Here is an 18023-nt window from a genome sequence, read left to right as displayed (position 1 = left end):
ACACATTTTAAAAATAATACCTGGACTTTTTAAGAGTAGATAATAAATTATACTTTAGGAAAAAATGCCTAACACACTGAAATTCCATGCCAACTGAAATTACATGCCAACAATATACAACCAACATGTTCTGTCAAATCAGAGAGCTGTGATTGACTGTAATTCCAGAGCAGTCATAAACATGACTGCTCTGTTGTTTTTATTGTTGTTGTCATTATTTGTTTATTTATTTATTTAGTACCATCAATGCAAATGACACTTCATAGAATACTCTGTAGTGAAGAAGGAACCAATCCTAATTTTCTTTTTTTAATGTGAAACAGTAACCTAAGATGGTCTGAAAGTTATTTCAAAGTTATCTGTAATAGCCAACCTATCAAAGGTAAAGTCTTCTTTTCAGAAGATTAAAAACATATTAACAAGAAAAATGGTTCAGACATATCTACAAAACAAAACTAAATGCCCAAGGACATTTAAGCATGAAACGTTAGCAGCAGAAAATTCAGTTTGTATCTTTTTTAAAAGTTATGGTAATTGGAGAGTGATAGAATATCTTTGTATCATTTGTGAACATTCACTATAAAATATTAATACTAAAAAAAAGCAGAAATGAAAACTTAAAATTGAAAATAATGTGCATTGTCTGCTATTAAAAGAACTAGAAATTTGTTTTTACATAAGACTAATACTGCATTTACTTCAATGTTTTAATATAAACCATTAGATTTATTTAAAATTTGTTTCATGCCAGAGCACTGTAAGGCAACAAAAAGACAAAGCATTTATCCTTCAAATCTTACCATTACTTTGCATTGATTGTAATAGTAATACTACATAAACATAAATGCAGGCTTTAAAACATTCCATTACAGTTATATGAAGAGATTGAAATTATATTAGGCATGATTCTACTTGGACCTCAGGTTTCTAACACTTTGGGAAACTAGGAAACAATTTTTTAGGTTGTTTTTTCTCTTGGTTTCAGAATAGAAATAAACTATTACACAATCCTCACTATTTTTAACAATTTTGCAATTAAAATAATTTTGTAAAATGTATAATTATAATCATGTATCTAAAAGGTTTACATGTAGAAATAAAACAATTAATAGTAACCTTTACTCTTTTTCTACAGTTAGGACATTTTAATTATGTTCTCTAGTAGTATACCAAATAATACTCTATTTGTTAAATAAACAGATCCTTATTATGTTTAGTTTATCCCAGCCCTCTTAATTAGACAAGTTTAGGTTCAATATTATATTAAGATTAATGACCAGTGAGTGTATTATACAAGCACTAGAAATACACATAAGACCTACATTATTTCTTAACGATATAATTTACTGGATCTTAGTTTGACATCACTTTCACCCTATTTGACAAGCTGCAATCCTAATGCTAAGTCATATAGTCCAGCAATCAGTTTAATTTAAAAGAAGCTTTCTGAAATAATTACGTTTAATTTTCAATTTTGTTTCAAAATGCACTCAATTGTACACTTCATTAAAGTTTTCCAACACAAAATACAAGATAGTAACAAGTGGCTGAGAGCTTCATCTTTTTGTTCTTTTCCTCCAAATGCATGATGTTTTAAACAATGGAAAGTATATAACAAATATATGGACAAAACACAAAGGGAGTAGGGAAACCCCCCACCAATAATATACTTCTCTCTCATGAAAGTAACACCACTTGTTGGTGAATCACAGACAAAACCATCCCCTTCCCTCTCCCTTCTTTTTCTGCACAATGGCATTTCTGTATTAATGAGAAATTCCATTGGACAAACCGTTTGTTAAGAGTTTACTTTGCACTCTGTACTGCAGCGTTTCTTTTTAAATAGGGCAGATGAAAAACTTGACAGGACAGACACTCCAGAATACAAATAGCCAAGTGGTTTGAAATCACGCACTCTACAAACTGAGAGGAAAAACTTTTCTTGAAATAATTCCGCCAGCTGTTATAACTGCAGTAAAACCACTTCAGTGAGCCAAAAGGTGAAAGCTGTCTAATCTTGTTCTGTTTCAGCTGAATTGTTCAATAAAATTTAAGAGTCAGTGCAGAAAAGCTGCGCCAAGCCAAATTATTGACAGAAACAGACAGTCTGCCATGGCAACAAGTGGCAGTCTATAGCAAAAATGTAAGCAAACAAGCCACTTCTTCAGCAGCATCTGCCAATCCAGCATTAAAGCCAAAAGTGTGAAACTGTTACAGCTTGCCCATGTTTCAGATGTCACCAACTCTGTCAGCAAAAGTCTATATCCACCCTCACAAAGACATTGTTGCAGTAGGCCAAGTGGCATTTAAAAGTCAATATTTTATGCTAGTTAAATGCATGGTGCTTTAGAATCTTATGCATTTCTCCAGTTTTACCCTATGGTAAAAGAAAGAACAGTAAGCAAAATATGTATAAGCATTTCCATCAGTCCACATATACTTCTCTCTCAGTTTGCAAGCATTAAACTAAGAATTCAATCCTGGAACTATATTTAATACCACAGATCACAGATTTGACAAGGAGATTTTTTTTACACTTGCAGGCTGAATAGAGAAAATAGTTCCTTTGATCACGTGAGCACTTATGAGCTATCTTCTTAGGGATTAAACATGGAGATACACTAATAGACAGTCAGAGGCCACATTAGTCCCAGTAAGATATAACATGAATGTGACTTGGACAAAATCATAGAGTTAAAATGAAAATTTTAGTTGAAGAGTATGACCAGAGCTTTTTGCCCACCCAGACATAGGTTGATTGCTACTCCATTTAAGAGGAAATACACATCCATACAAACACATGTTAAATTGTTAAACTTGTTTTCTCAACAAAAAAAAAACCCACTCTCACTTCTTTACAAACTTAGTTTCAAAGGTGGACCTTCCTGATTTCCAAAAGCCACTGGTCAAAAAGTTTCGTGTTCAGTTAAAAGTGTTCCAAAGTACCACCCTTAAGCTCAGGTTCTATGGAAAAGCAGATATAAACAAAACTCTAAAGTGAATGGCTATATCTTTTTTAAGTCAATGTCTTACAGGCAGTTAAGGAGGATATGTTACTTGTATTTGTTTAAAAAACAAAAACAAACAAGGTACTCACAACTCAATCGGAAGGATCTTGGCTTGTCTCTGGAAGCTCTCGTCTTGAGTGAAATTCTCTAGCTACTGATGTGGGGGCAATCCTCTCTTACTGTCTCTCACTTTCTCCCTCTTTTTCTCCCTCCTTGCCTCAGTCTCTCTCTCTCTCTCTCTCATACACACACACTGAATCCCTCCCTCTCTCTCAGGCAGCGCTTCTCCCATTAGAGGAATTAAAATTGGTTGGTGCCATGCTAAATTTAACAAGCTCATTAGTATTCTTCCTGTGCGCTTGGTAGTGAACTCTCCCTATTCAAGCCGCTCTCTCAAGCTGAGGGGTCAGGCGGCTAATCATTAAATCAAACTAATGTCACCCTATCACAATCGGCCCTAAGAGAAGGAGGGTTTATTATTTCAGTTTATGCTAAATAAACGGTTTTACAAATGGTCTTCGAGCAAGGTCAACAGCATCTTCAATTACAAGGCAAACTTAACAAGAGTTACTATAAACCAAAGTGCTCCATATTGACTTAAGCGCAAGCTCTGCTCCACAGATTGCCACTGGCAGACTTGTACAGGAATGCATATTGTAAATTTCTCCTTCTTCTTCTTCTTTTTAAGCAAAGGGTAATCTTTTCTTTTGCCAGAATTGGTGACTTGCGTAGAGACTGCTCATTCACCTCTCCCCAACCAGCTAGCTGCTCAGCTCAATTCACCCCACACAAAGGCTGAAGACCAGACCTCAATGGACCGAGTGAAACATGTTCAAAACTAGGCTCTCTATTGTGACTGAATTTCTTAACATCTTTTCAAAAAGCGGAGAATGCCTTGAGGCTAAAGGAAGAAACAGGCTAATGGTGAATTGGGAATACTGAGCAAATTTCAGAGCCCTTTCCTCCTAGCTTTTGAGGTTGAAAGCAAGCTCTATCCTTTCAAGTTTCAAAGTCTTTTTTCCTCCCGCAGTGTCACAGAAGGATTTGAAAAGAAGGTAATTGTGCTCACAGTCTTCCTGATCAGAGCTTACGTCCTATTTCTGGTATTTCGGAATACTTCTCGCAATAATGGTGCATATAGCTCAATCCCTTAACCGGCCTGCAGTCAGCAATTGCTCATTAAATGAACAATTGCTGGTATAAAATGCCTTTTATGTTCAAGGTCTGGATATAAGATAAGCATTCTAGTACTCTAGATTTGGTTTACTAAAGAAGCACACCATCATTAAATTACTAAAATGATGGCAGAATAAGAATCCTTATAACAGTAGCACTTAAAGCTAATGCTCCCCTCCCCGAATTTAATACTAAAATGTTTAATAGAATAGATAACCAATAATGAAGAGATTTCCTATGTGTAACAAGAAGTTCTACATTTTGGAGGCCAGGTACACTTCTGAATGACAGAACAGTATCGTGACCACTTTTATTATATGTGTGGTTTCTCATGTACCTTGATCACACATTTTTGGCCACAGTAAGAACTCACTTAACCTACTCCACCTCTTCAATTTTCCCCTTGCTTTATCTGTAGACCCTCTAAAGAAACTCTACAGTGATTACTTCCCTCAGTCTTACACAAGTTTATTGGGAGGTAATTTATGTGGAAATCAATGTAAATCTAAATAATCATGCATAGGACCAAGCTATAAAGTTTACTGTATGAAGGAAAGTTTCCAGGAATATTCTTTGTTCTAGCTTCAAGGATGTTTACCCTGCAAAATGCTATTCTTAATGTAAATGCTTTCGAAATGCATTCACAGAAAGGAATTAACAAACCAGATTTCCAGCCCATCATGAACATATAAATCAAAATTATCATAGTAGGCTAGATAGCAAACATTGGACTTTCTTTATACATAGCGCTTGCACATTGTACAAACATTCTATGCTTTCCAGCTAGTCTATACTATCTGACCTAACAATATTAAAATGTATAGATGTATATTTTCTTTGTCAAGTATTTTCAACTTATCAGTAATTTTTAAAATACTTTTTTTGTTGTTGCCTTCTTTGGATTGAACATCTATAATGCCTTCGCTATCTTTTATTTTCATACCTTGATCCATGGGGAGGAGTGTATTTTGCTTTTCTTTCCCAGAACCTTTTTAAATATCTGTGGTTATAAAAGAAGAAATGGGAGAAATTGCATATTAAGAAAAGAGGGAAAGATATTCAGGCAATGGACTTGATCTTCACACTGTCTGCTACAGTAATAATTAGGTATTATCCATATTCCCACAAAACTCTAAAACATAAGTTGCAAGCATAGGGGTTCACAATCCTGTTAAAGTGGATGGGAAAAAGACAGCAAAGCTAAGAACATAGGAAAGGATGTTAATATGAATTAAGGCAATTTTCTCCAAATCAAGATATCAATAGTTCATGGGATAAGATAAGTCTTCATGTTTAGCAGTCCTCCATGCTGACCATATTATATTTCTACTTGGTCTCTTTCTCTCATCTCCTAACTGTAAAAAAAAAGGAGGATGGAAGTATTTCATACAACTTGAACTCTGTTCCAGATCACATTCAGAACTCCTTCATAATTACTATTTTCAATTTTTAAAGTCTATTTTTTCCCACATGAGACTTCACTCATTCTTCATGGTCCTTCCTCTTCATGTGTTTTTTCTTGGAATGGGGCGCGTTAAATCAGGGATTTCCTTCCGCGATCCACATGTATTCTAAAAGAGTGGTGGCTATAACCTAACCATAGTACTATATATACTTTCCAGGGTCTGTTGGGAGGGAAGGAGGCGAAGTCAGAAAATAAGTAAGAAAAAGTATGAGTTCAAAAAAATGGTAGAAGTGGGGTGGGGGGTGGGGCAGAAACAACTGAAAAGCACGTAAAGTTCCTACAGTGCTGTAACGGTGGATGAAAATGAATTGGGGGTTTGGCAGCAACCTCACATATATACCAATGGGGAGAGTGGGTGGGGTATCTTTAAAATTCTACAATGTTCCAAAGATGCTCTGCACAGGTGCAGGATAAGCCCATTTATGTGATTTACAGAAACCACAAAGAAGAATTCTTCTCCACTTCCTCACAAGTGTTCAAAGACTATACTTCAATTCAACATGAAGCTGTAATAACCAACCCATCAATTCCTTAGGCAGGTTATTATTATTATTATTATTATTATTATTATTATTTATACCCCACCGCTTCTCACAAGAGCCATGGCAAGTGCTGATGACTGCTGGACAGACCACAGGTTAATCCGATCCACAATGGCTATCAAGATCGCCCCAAACGCAGATTCCAAGGAAGAAAGATAAGGTGCAAAATGAACACCCAAGCCCTTCAGGAGCCCTCCAAATGTGCCCTTCTCCAAACAACACTCAAGGATAATCTACTCATAGAACATCCTGAAAATGTTGAGGAACATTTGCAGGCTCCATTATCACAGCCTGCAAAGAAACCACTGGATATCAAACATCAAGATTGATTTGACAAAAATGACAATGAGATTCAAAAATTAATTGATAAGAAAAGCAAATCCTTCCAAACATGGGACCAACTGCACTGCCGGTGCAAAAGCTGAGGTCCAAAGAAGGACCAGAGAACTCAAGGACATCTGGTGGGCAAAGAAAGTTGAAGAAATCCAACACTTTGCAGATGCCCCTGATGCTCAGGGATTTTTTTAAAGCCACAAAGGTAATCTACAAACCAAGAAATCATGGCATACTCTCATCAGATGGAACCAAACTTCTGAAAGACAAAAAAATCAATTGGAAAGAGCACTACCAAAACCTCCTGAATTGCTGCTCCAACATGGCTGAAGAGGTTCTCTCACAAATCCCGCAACAATAAACCAGGGATGAGCTTGCAGCACTGCCTAGTTTGGAAGAAGTCAGCGACGCCATCAGCCAAGTAAAAAATAACAAAGCCAGCGGACCTGATGGAATTCCTGCTGAAGTCTTTAAAGAGGGTGGACCTGAGCTAACACAACTCCACTAGCTCATTGAGGGTGTGGATGACTGAGAAAATTCCAGCAGACTTCAAGGATGCCACCATCATCACCCTTTTCAAAAAAAAGGAGAAAGAACAGTCTGTGGAAACTATCAAGGTATCTCCTTTCTAACCTCCGCAGGGAAAATCCTCACAAGAATCCCTGCAAAACATCTTCTACTTGTCTCAGAAGATAACCTCCCAGAATCCCAAAATGGCTTCTGCCCCTCCAGAGGAACAGTGAACATGATCTTCACTGCATGACAGCTCCAAGAAAAATGCAGGGAACAAAATCAACCTCTGGACCATCCTCCAAAAAATCGGGTGCCCTGACAAATTGGTGAACCTGCGGCTCCTCCACTATGACATGATGGCAACAGTCTTGGACAGCAATGGCACCCAAAGTGATCCATGTAAGGTGGAATCAGATGTCAAACAGGGATGTGTTATTGCTCTAACTTTATTTTCCATCTTTATCACTATGATACTTCATCTTGTTGATGGGAAGCTTCCCACTGGAGGGGAAATTATCTATCAGACAGATGACAAGCTATTTAACCTCAACAGAGTGAAAGCCAAAACCAAGGTCACAACAACATCCATTATAGAACTCAAATATGCTTATGACAAAATAGACCATGCACATTCAGAAGAAGATCTACAAGCCATTCTAAACACCTTCGCAGAAGCTCAGCCTGTCATTGAACATCGAGAAAATCAAAATGCTCTTCTAGCAGTCACCAGCCAATCCCTCTCCAATGCCAGAAATATAGCTTAATGGTGTAACATTAGAAAATGTTGACCAGTTCCATTACCTTGCCAGCCACCTCTCCACAAAATTCAACACTGACACCAAAATACAACACTGCCTGAGCTCTGTGAGTGCAGCATTTTTCTGATTGAAGCAGAGAGTGTTTGAGGACCGGGACAGCATCCCCTGAATTGATCTTTAAAACCTTCATCTTTAAAAGGCTGCCTGAATAGAAAGGTTTTAGCCTGTCACCAGAAAGACAGCAGGGAGGAGGCCATTCTGGCTTCCCTGGGCAGGGAGTTCCAGAGTCGAGAAGCAGCAACTGAGAAGGTCCTCTCCCTTGTTCCCACCAACCAAGCTTGGAATTCAGGTGGGGCCGAGACAGAGTAGGGTGTTATAAGTTTTTTTTTATATAATTTTGTTAAATTTTAATTTATATCCTAACCTAATGTAAGCACTGCACTGATGTGGATGGATGGAATAAAGGTTAGGATATTGTGAATGGTAATTTAGTCAGCAAAGTTATGACCATTACATCTCCATTTGCCATCGTTAGTTTCAGGGTTCTTCAGAAATATGACCAGAAATTATTGTTAGCACCAACATAGGAATGGAACAATGGATGACGAATCTGGATCATGTTTTAGTTATGAGACGCTAGTGAATGGTTACTGCTGTTAATTGTTTAATGTGTTTATGATGTTAATTGTTTTTATATACCGTGTTGTTGTAGCATTGAATTTTTGCTGTTCTGTTGTTAACCGCTGTGAGTCGCCTAAGGGCTGAGAACAGTGGTATACAAATAAAGTAAATAAATAAATAAATAAATAACTAGAGCAGTGGTTCTCAACCTGGGGTCCCCAGATGTTTTTGGCCTACAACTCCCAGAAATCCCAGCCAGTTTATCAGCTGTTACGATTTCTAGGAGTTGAAGGCCAAAAACATCTGGGGACCCCAGGTTGAGAACCACTCAACTAGAGTAAATCAATTGAATCAATGGAGTTACAAAAAGTACAGAGGGCCAATCTATCACAAGTTCAGGCAAGGGCAGTGGGGGATCAGCCTGGTCATGATGACGTCCTGAAAATAGATCCCTTCCTAGGTGCTAAGTCAGATGGGAAACTCGGCTGTATAGAGCTATACACTTTTCTCTGCCATGAAAGGAGTTAGTCTCCTTTGTCTTATAAGAGAAGCAATGGAAGTCTGGCTACACTTCTGTCCATTGAGAAAGGAGCCTGTCTGTTTCCTCAGTGGAGAGAAGCAAATGAAGCCCAACTCTGTTTCTGTTCACAGAGAAAGGAGACATACTTTCTTGGGGAGAGAAATGCAGTTGGGCTTTGGTAGCTTCTCACCCAAGAAAAAGTAGAAGGACTCTGGACATTTCTCTAGAGACAGAAATGCAGACAGACTTCTGTCTCTTCTCTCCAGAGAGGAAAAAAACAGAACCCTTTATCTGCACAGTGCAGAGTATGGTTCTGCACAGTTGGGTTTCCTGCTGAATTTGGCATATGAGGCGGGACTGCCTTCTAGAGCTCAGTAAAGGCTGGGCATAGGCAAACTTTGGCCTTCCAGGTGTTTTGGACTTCAAATCCCAGGAATCCCAGCCAGTTTACCAGCTGTTAGGAATTGTGGGAGTTGAAGTCCAAAACACGTGGAGGGCCAAAGTTTGTCCATGTCTGATATAAGAAGTCTGTGTCCCAACATGCAAGTCTTCCGTTTAACTATTCTTCCTTCAGCAGGACAACAGGTGAAAGAGGTGGAGTGGATATTTTGACTCTATACTTACAGTATTTTCGGATTTCAGTAGCATGCTGTCTGGGAGGAAGGATTCCAGATATATTAGGCAAAGAGTCCCTGAATGTCTCTCTCATGTAATATTGTACTAACTTCCTGTCCAACAATTGATTCAATAGCTCTGCTTGAGTTGGCACAAACAACTGGATTTAGGTCCATGTTTTAAGAACAGGTACAATCTTGGAATGACAAAATAATAGATTTTAATATCCCCTTTCTTAGAAATTGATAGCTAAGCAAAAGCTACAGAAATGTATTCAATGGAGGATAGAAACATTATTTCAGATCTCTGTCTAAAAACATTTTTAAAAGCTGTTTTACATAAAGCAATAAGAAAGCTAAAATTATGATTAAGAATCTAAATGTACTATGAAGTTCCTGCTATTAGCCAGTTGTTAGACTGTTAGTCACTGTTTATTTTGAGTGGGCTAATTAAGTCACATCAAAGGCACTACAATAAACTCCCAGGAGATTTTAAAAATGGTATTTCTCATCCCTCTAAATGCCGTGTTTACTATCTGTGGGTAACAGGCTCATTCTGGCTTTAGAAAATATACAACAACATTCTCTAGTGTGGTCCCACTGTGCAAAGATATCTACGAAATGAATAGCTCCCTATGTACCAGACAGGATCTTATGTATGTACTGCACACAATATGCTCTAAGTAAGAACTTAACACTATCAATATACTATTTTTCCAGTGTTTCAAGCAGTTTTTTGTTGTTTCTCCAGTACTTAACTGTGCAATGCTTCCACGTCTATTTACTTTAACCTACCATGCTGGGTGTTTAGTTGTTGCTGCCAAATTACAATAGTATGCAACAACAATTACTTGAATGTACTTGTGCATACACACCAATAACTCTGGTAAAGGATCCAAACGGGAGAAAAATAAAAAAAACAGAACCCTGAAATTTGAAATATGCTCATGATACTGTTTGACATGGGAAATGTATCCCATCTCACCATGGTTATAAAAAGTCTGACAACTCCCTATCTCTAAATTGTCAGAAGGATATAATAATACTTTAGACAAACATCCATAACAGTGTTGCTGTGACAGTAAAACACCATTGAAGTCAGAGCATGTATCATATTTCTTAGTAGAAGTAAGTTCCCAAACTCACATTTTTTTCAAGTCATTGTTAATGCTGTTAAGAGGGAGGTAGAACAGTACTTGCAGAGAGTGCTTAACTTTTCCCAGCATTTTCTCCTTGTGAAATCCCTTCCTCCACAGTCTTTATTCCCAGCCAGAATATTTTCCCCTTTTGGAAAATTAATGACAAAAATAATTGCGAGGGAGTATTTACAGGAAGATCTTTGCAGGTATGTAAAGAGTTGGTCACTCTTTCCCCATCTACTAGTTTCACATGCAACCATTCAATCATGCATTAACATTAAAAAGACAGCAAAGAAGTAGAAACCCCATGGTTCCTTCAAAACATGTATTTGAAATCTGAGTTTAGTTTGAAAGACCATGAGTTACCAGAAGTGTGATATTAACAAAAATCCACACTCTCTTAAAATGTATGAAAAATCCACACTCTTCTAAAACATAATACATCCATCACAAAGTAGCCATGTTAAGACAAACTACTACTCCATGTACACAACAAAGGAAAATGATGCCTGTTACCCTCCAAAGTACATGCAGAAGACATTGAAATTATCCACACTGCAAAATTATACTGGTTTTCCATCAGTTTAACTGCCATGACTCCATCCTATGGAATCTTAGGATATGTAGTTTGTTGTGGTACTAGAATTCTTTCTCTGACAGATAAGGGTAAATACCTCACAAAATGACATATGCCACAGTACCATAGTATTTATTTATTTATTTACAATATTCCTACTCCGCCCTTCTCAACCCCCGAGGGGGACTCAGAGCGGCTAAAACTAGCAACAATTCGATGCCGCAATATCAATATAAAAACAATATAGAAACATAAATACGCAATAGATTAAAAACAATAACATTAATTATACAATCACATAGCCGTTTCCAATTATCATAACAATTATGGTCCAGTTCAGTGTCCAAGTGCTACTGTGTCTGCTAAGCGAAAGCCTGGTTCCAAAACCACGATTTCAATTTTTTCCTAAAGGAAAGGAGGGAGGATGCCGATCTAATCTCGTTGGGGAGCAAATTCCACAAGCGAGGGGTCACCATTGAGAAGGCCCTGTCCCTCGTCCCCACCAGATGCATTTGTGAGGCTGGTGGGACCAAGAGCAGGGCCTCCCCAGTGGATCTTAAACTATGAGGTGGAACATAGAGGGAGATATGTTCAAACAGGTAAGCTGTCCGGAGCCGTATAGTACTGAGTCATGGCAGTTAATATATTATTATATTAACATTATTATTGTTGCTGTTATTCTGCAGTGAGTATACAGCCAGTGTCTATTATCTCAAGACAGGTCATGACTCCAATGAATCTTTGGAGCATGATGAGAATTTTTTTATCTAATGAGCCCTTTTCTAGGGAAAAAAGGAAAATCTTAGCATGTTAGAGAGCTGGAACAAGTGAACAGAATTTACACAAATCTGAACTAAAAGAAGTTTGCGTAGAAGCTTCTACACAAAGAGACCCATGAAGATGGATTGTTCTTGCACAGACATTGCCCCATGTTGTAAGTAAAGATCAGTTAAAGAATTGTTAGGAAAACCTGAGAACTTGAGGCTTAGCAACAGAACAAGACTCCTAGAAAGGTTAATTGATTCATTTCCCTAAAGATTTTCAGATTCCGGTAGCTATCAAGCCTGAGTGAAAGTCACACAAAGTTGACCCTAATCCAACTTTCGTATTTGTATAGTTTCCTTTAAAAGAGAGTGACCCTTATTTATTGAAAATTAAAAATATGGCCTTTTTATACTGAATTTTTCTTGTCTGTTTCTTGACAGATGAAAACCATCTGTATGGTGTTTGTGCAATCATTCTAATTTTCATATATTGTTGCTCTGGTTAATTCAGGCGTTGTTAAATAATTTTGGAACTCATAGGAACTCATCAGTAAACAGAAACTATAGATTTAGTGCTCCCACCCCCTAGTCCCCTGACTGTACCCTTCCCTCCTCATACTCCCTCATACTCAATGAATGCTCCTACCCTTCCATCCAGATTTTCTTCCCTTTTCATTTCCTTCTAGCCTTTTCTTTTTTCTAAATAGTATTTTGTGTTTTAGCCTTTTAATATACCTCCGTATTCTAGCCTTTAGTCTAGACTCTAATTATTTTAATATATAATGCTTTTATGAGACTGTATCCCACTTACCTTATGCTGGTCTATGACCGTAATATTTATTTATTTAGGTTTGGTTCTGAAATTGGCATTGGTTAAAAAAAAAACCTTACACAAACTAAGATCTGTCTCTCTCTCTCACACACACACAACACACACCAAGGTCACAGTGACTACATTTACATGACCTAGGAGATTCTTGCCACTATGAGGTTATCTCCTATGTACCTTAGATTAAACAGAATTTCCAGATGAACCCATTTTTTACTGCAGGTAATGCTGCTACATGCCAAACCAAAAGTGATTTTAGGTAAAAGGTACATAACTCGAACTTATCTCACCACAGCAAATTCTGGTGACTGCAAAAATAGATGCAGAGAAAAGAGCCCCATGGTATTCTTAAGTGAAAAAAGTATCCAGTGATTTTTCAGGCAACAAAGATATAATAATGGGCATTTGGACTTACTTTTAATCATACTCATGTTTTATTAATTAAAGGTAATTTTAGTTGTTCTATCAATCTTTCAGGGTATTATGAGTCATACAAAAAATTATATGCAGTGCACATCTTGGGATGAATGGGCTGACACACAGCTTGTAATTAGGGATAAAACATGTAATCTCCTAGGAAAAAGTTTTTGAAGAAGTTGAATTATAGCTTTAACTTTCAGTCTGAATACATTTCCTGTGGGTACATCAAGCCAGAATCTTAATGTTTGGTTGGATGTATATAGTACTCATATGATTCAGTAACAGAGTTTCCCAGGAAGAACTTTGTTCTCATTTACTAAAATTCAACAAAAAGAGGCAAAAAACCCCATAAAACGTAAGTGGAAACCAAATTTAAAAGTCAGGGCAATCTCCTGAAAGACAACAGAATTTAAGACTATTTGCAACTGTGCTAATGATGGAATTAAGAACTTTTTAAAAAGGTGCTCTGTGGAACGTTATGGTATCTCTGAAGGCAAATGTTGCATCATCACACATTGAAGAAATATGGCCATAATGCTGTTTCTCTTCATGGAAATATTTTACTCAATTAAATAATTTCATTTTATTAAGATTGCTTGATTTTCTATCAGACCTTTAAAACTAATCAAAACTATTTTGTAGTCTCATAGTTTGGGCAGGTCTACTGTAAATATACACTAGACAACTTGCTAGGGATACTCTAGCTCAGAACTTTTCAGCCCATCATAGGGATATTTAAAGTTAAAGTAAAAGTTGAAAGAGAAATGAGCCAGGACTATTTACATACAACGGCTGTGTCTTTCTGTGATACGTGATTTTATGTGCTATATTTAATAATGTTTCATCAGGGGAGGGTCCATTTTGATGTTTTATACTGTATTTTATCAATGGCATGGAATTGTTGCCAACACTGTAAACCACCCTGAGTCCCCTTCGGGGTTGAGAAGGGTGGTATACAATTACCACAAATAATAAATAAATAAATGTTTCTACTTGGGGCCCCTTTTAACCCAAGAAATGTTTGCATGACCCCCAGTATATAGGTATATAAAATAGGTATAAAATAAAATATTTACAGATAACAACATTTGCAAGGCTAATTCTCCTTTTTATGAAGTACAGCTGAAGCATCTTCTTCAGAGTCCACTGTATACACTGCACAACACATTTGTGTCAGTGTCTAAAACAGCCACCCAGTGATGTTCAGAATTTAAACTGGTGTCAGGTACCATCTATACAGCATTTTATTAAAAAAATTATTTCAAGTCATTACACACTGTACATTTCAAACTCGTTGTCCAGATTCTTTCCCACTGTTCCACTTGTATTTGGCTACCAAAATTTTGTGCCCATTTGACCATAAATCTTCCACCTGTTCTTCCTCCATTTCATATTTTAACAAGAATGTATACAACTTAGCAAATAAATGAGCATCTCCAGAGTTCAAAACAGTTTCAAGTTCGGGTTTATCAATAACAAATCCAAACAAATGTGTTTTTTTCATTTGAAATTGTTCTACTAATTGTCTGTAAGGAAACCATTGTATTGGGAAGTTTTTGGACAGTAGTTCCTCTCACATCTTTATTCTATACTGATCCTAATCCAACACCAACAAGTCATTATAAGTCAACCATTTCTCTCTCAAGGCAATTTCCTTTGTAAACAGAGCTTCGTGTGGAGAGTACAACAATGACTTTCTGCTGTAATAATTTTTCTTATACTTATCCCAAACATATGATAATGATCTTCTTATGTACTGATTATTAAAAATAGAGTCCACCTCTATTTTATCATACCAGAGATAGGCATTAATCCCAAATTTCCAAACTTGTTATACTACTAGTTGTTAAACATTCATTTCTCAAGAACAACCAGTTCTTCAACCAAGTCAAAGAGCATGCAGTTTTGAGACTAGGAAGCCCTCGTCTTCTTTTCTTATAGTCTTGTACTACTTTGAATTTGACCCTTGGCCTTTTTCCTTGCCAAATAAAATTTCATAGGTCTTTTTGCCATTGCTTAATTTGAGATAAATTAGTTTAAAAGGATTTGTTGTAAAATGACATGTTTTCAGTTTCTCAAATGAAAGATGCAAGTCTGTGAGTACATGGGAAAGTGGAAGTGCATTTCAGTAAAATCTGATGTGCCTTGAGTTATTTCATTTCTAACGTTTATTTCCTTCCTATTTGAAAACATTAAAATATGTACATTCTCTTTGAGTTCTGCTGTTATTTCTTTATCATATAGTCAATAACACTATTTGGATGTTTCCAGTCAAACCTAGAACACGAACTTTCATTTTTCAAAATGCACATTGTTATTGTGTGCCTTCAAGACTCTGGGTTCTAGTAATTACCAAAATGTCTGGCTCATTTATTTGAGAGCAATGACCAATTTTGCTAAAATAGTGAAGAGTAGAGACATCACACTGGCAACAAAGATCCACATAGTAAAAGCAATGGTATTCCCTGTAGTAACCTAAGGATGTGAGAGCTGGACCATAGGGAAGGCTGAGCGAAGAAAGATAGATGCTTTTGAACTGTGGTGTTGGAGGAAAGTTCTGAGAGTGCCTTGGACCACCAGAAGATCCAACCAGTCCATACTTCAGGAAATAAAGCCCGACTGCTCATTGGAGGGAAGGATATAAGAAGCAAAGATGAGGTATTTTGGCCACATAATGAGAAGACAGGAAAGCTTAGAGAAGACAATTATGCTGGGGGAAATGGAAGGAAAAAGGAAGAGGGGCCAACCAAGGGCAAGATGGATGGATAGTATCCTTGAACTGACTGGCTTGACCTTGAAGGAGCTGGGGGTGGTGACAGCTGACAGGGAGCTCTGGCATGGGCTCGTCCATGAGGTCAAAAGAGTCGGAAGCAACTGAATGAATGAAGAATAACAACATTATAAACAGTCTCTCTCCCTCTCTCTCTCTCTCTCTCTATATATATATATATATATATTGCTGGGGAACACAAGAACCTCACCCTGCTGCCCTTATCCTCCTTTTGTGGGGTTTGCAGGGGCAGCTCACATTGTGCTCAATGGGCACAAATGCCAGCACTCGTATCTTATTATAATCAAGATGGCTGCTGTTTCCAGCTGCTTTGTGGCATAATATTAACCACTGCTTCATAGTATCTGACTTTAGTTTTAGAAACCAGTATAAACTTGTTGTGATAATTTCTTATTTATACCGCGTATACATGTATGCTGTCTTATGAGGTACAAGACAGCAGGTACCTGCCACAAAGTGCATGCAAATGTAAGGTAGAGGGATGGAGAAATAGAATTAAGTGATTCTTGCAGTTAGACTTTCAGAGACTTATAATATTGTTCCAGTAGTATCAGCAGAAGTAATGAAATCAGACAATGTTTACTTAGCCCAAAACCTTAATGGAAAAATGATGCAAATGAGCACAATTATGGCAATAATTCATCCACCATTATGATTTAGAAGAGGCTCTGTTTAGTCAAAGGAACACTTCTCATTCACTTTACTCTTGAAACAGGATCTGTCTAATACCATTTAACATCCCATTTTACATGAGAATGAAGCAAAAAAGCACAAATCCTTTATTTTGTATACTTTTTGAGTAGACATCAGTTCTAAGGGGTTCAGTTTCATCTGTATAACCTATATTTTTGAGACAGGCAATAAATATGAACGCTCTGATCAATACATTAAAGTCTGGACTGAGCTATTCTGTCTCATAGAATGTGTCCCATTTCCAAACAAATAGAAAAAGACACTAATTTTAAAGAATTATGAATTGCTAATTCTGCTTTTTAGCAAACACTGGGCAAAAATGTCAATGTACAATACCTGGTCAGTAAAAGCACCTGTAAGCATATCTGTAAACTACTTCTCCATGTTTAGGCTTTCCAGAACAGAGATGTCAGATGAAGATTTCACTTAAATGAACCATTGCTGCTATAGCTCTGTTCTTTGGGAGGATGGCTCCCTGGAACTGAAGCTAAAAGCTAAATATGCTATAGTGTACATCCTGTGACAAAAATGCAATCTTTTTAAATCAAAATTGCCATTAGGAGTAATCCAAAGTGCAGCAGAACTTTGCTACTCAGAGGATTTACTGAGGGCAAGTCTACCCAGACATTATAATCCAATCCAAGACGGTTCAAAGATGGAGTACCCACAAGATTTAAACCCTCAATGCTCACTGTATTACTGATCAATTTTTAAAACTCACCTAAAAGTCAGGAACAAACCAAAAAAATCACCTGAGGCTGATCAGAATGTATCCCATATAGGGTTCAAAACTGGGATCAGAAAATGTGGAATGCTTGTTAAAGCTGAAGCACTTTAAAAACACACATAGCTGGATGGAAGGTAAACAATGACTCTCCCAGGACTTGAAGCCACATAATTCCTATGGGAACTCTCACTTTCCGCCCCTTTATTCCCTTTTTATGTTCCCTACCACAGCCCAGCACTGATCCCAAATGGACATGGATCTGTTTATCAGCACTGTATAAGGAAAAAAGCCTTTATTTTCTGGAGGCTGTCTAAACACATATACTGTGGTTCCTAAGTTCTGTTCTGATTCACCACCAGCGGATACTGTGTGACCACTGTTCTAGCCTCAAACCAGTTCCTGGATTATTTGTGTAGGTGCTGCACAGGGAAACTAGTTAGTTTTAATCCACTTCCAACTGGATTATTGTGTCTGAGCTTTACTAAAACAGACTGAACTTATCCTTACTGCCCATTTTGCCAGAAGCCAAAGTG

At 37.3% G+C, this 18023-nt stretch overlaps 1 protein-coding gene across 5 annotated transcripts in view; it reads right to left on the bottom strand.

Moving 5' to 3' along the window:
• GLI3 (GLI family zinc finger 3) overlaps positions 1-18023 on the bottom strand; it is a 264261-nt gene that overhangs the window by 174192 nt on the left and 72046 nt on the right. The window contains exon 1 of one of the 5 annotated variants that reach the window (XM_060781584.2): positions 3098-3204. The exons of the other annotated variants lie outside the window; for them this stretch is intronic. The gene's annotated coding sequence lies outside the window, so the exon portion shown is untranslated. Of the gene's footprint in view, positions 1-3097; positions 3205-18023 lie in introns of those variants that run through there. 5 annotated transcript variants of the gene reach the window in all.

The sequence above is a fragment of the Anolis sagrei genome, chromosome 6, assembly GCF_037176765.1.
Source record: "Anolis sagrei isolate rAnoSag1 chromosome 6, rAnoSag1.mat, whole genome shotgun sequence".
NCBI classification, from domain to species: Eukaryota; Metazoa; Chordata; class Lepidosauria; order Squamata; family Dactyloidae; genus Anolis; species Anolis sagrei.
Note: the sequence above shows the minus strand (reverse complement) of the source record. Positions and strands in the feature narration are given on the sequence as shown.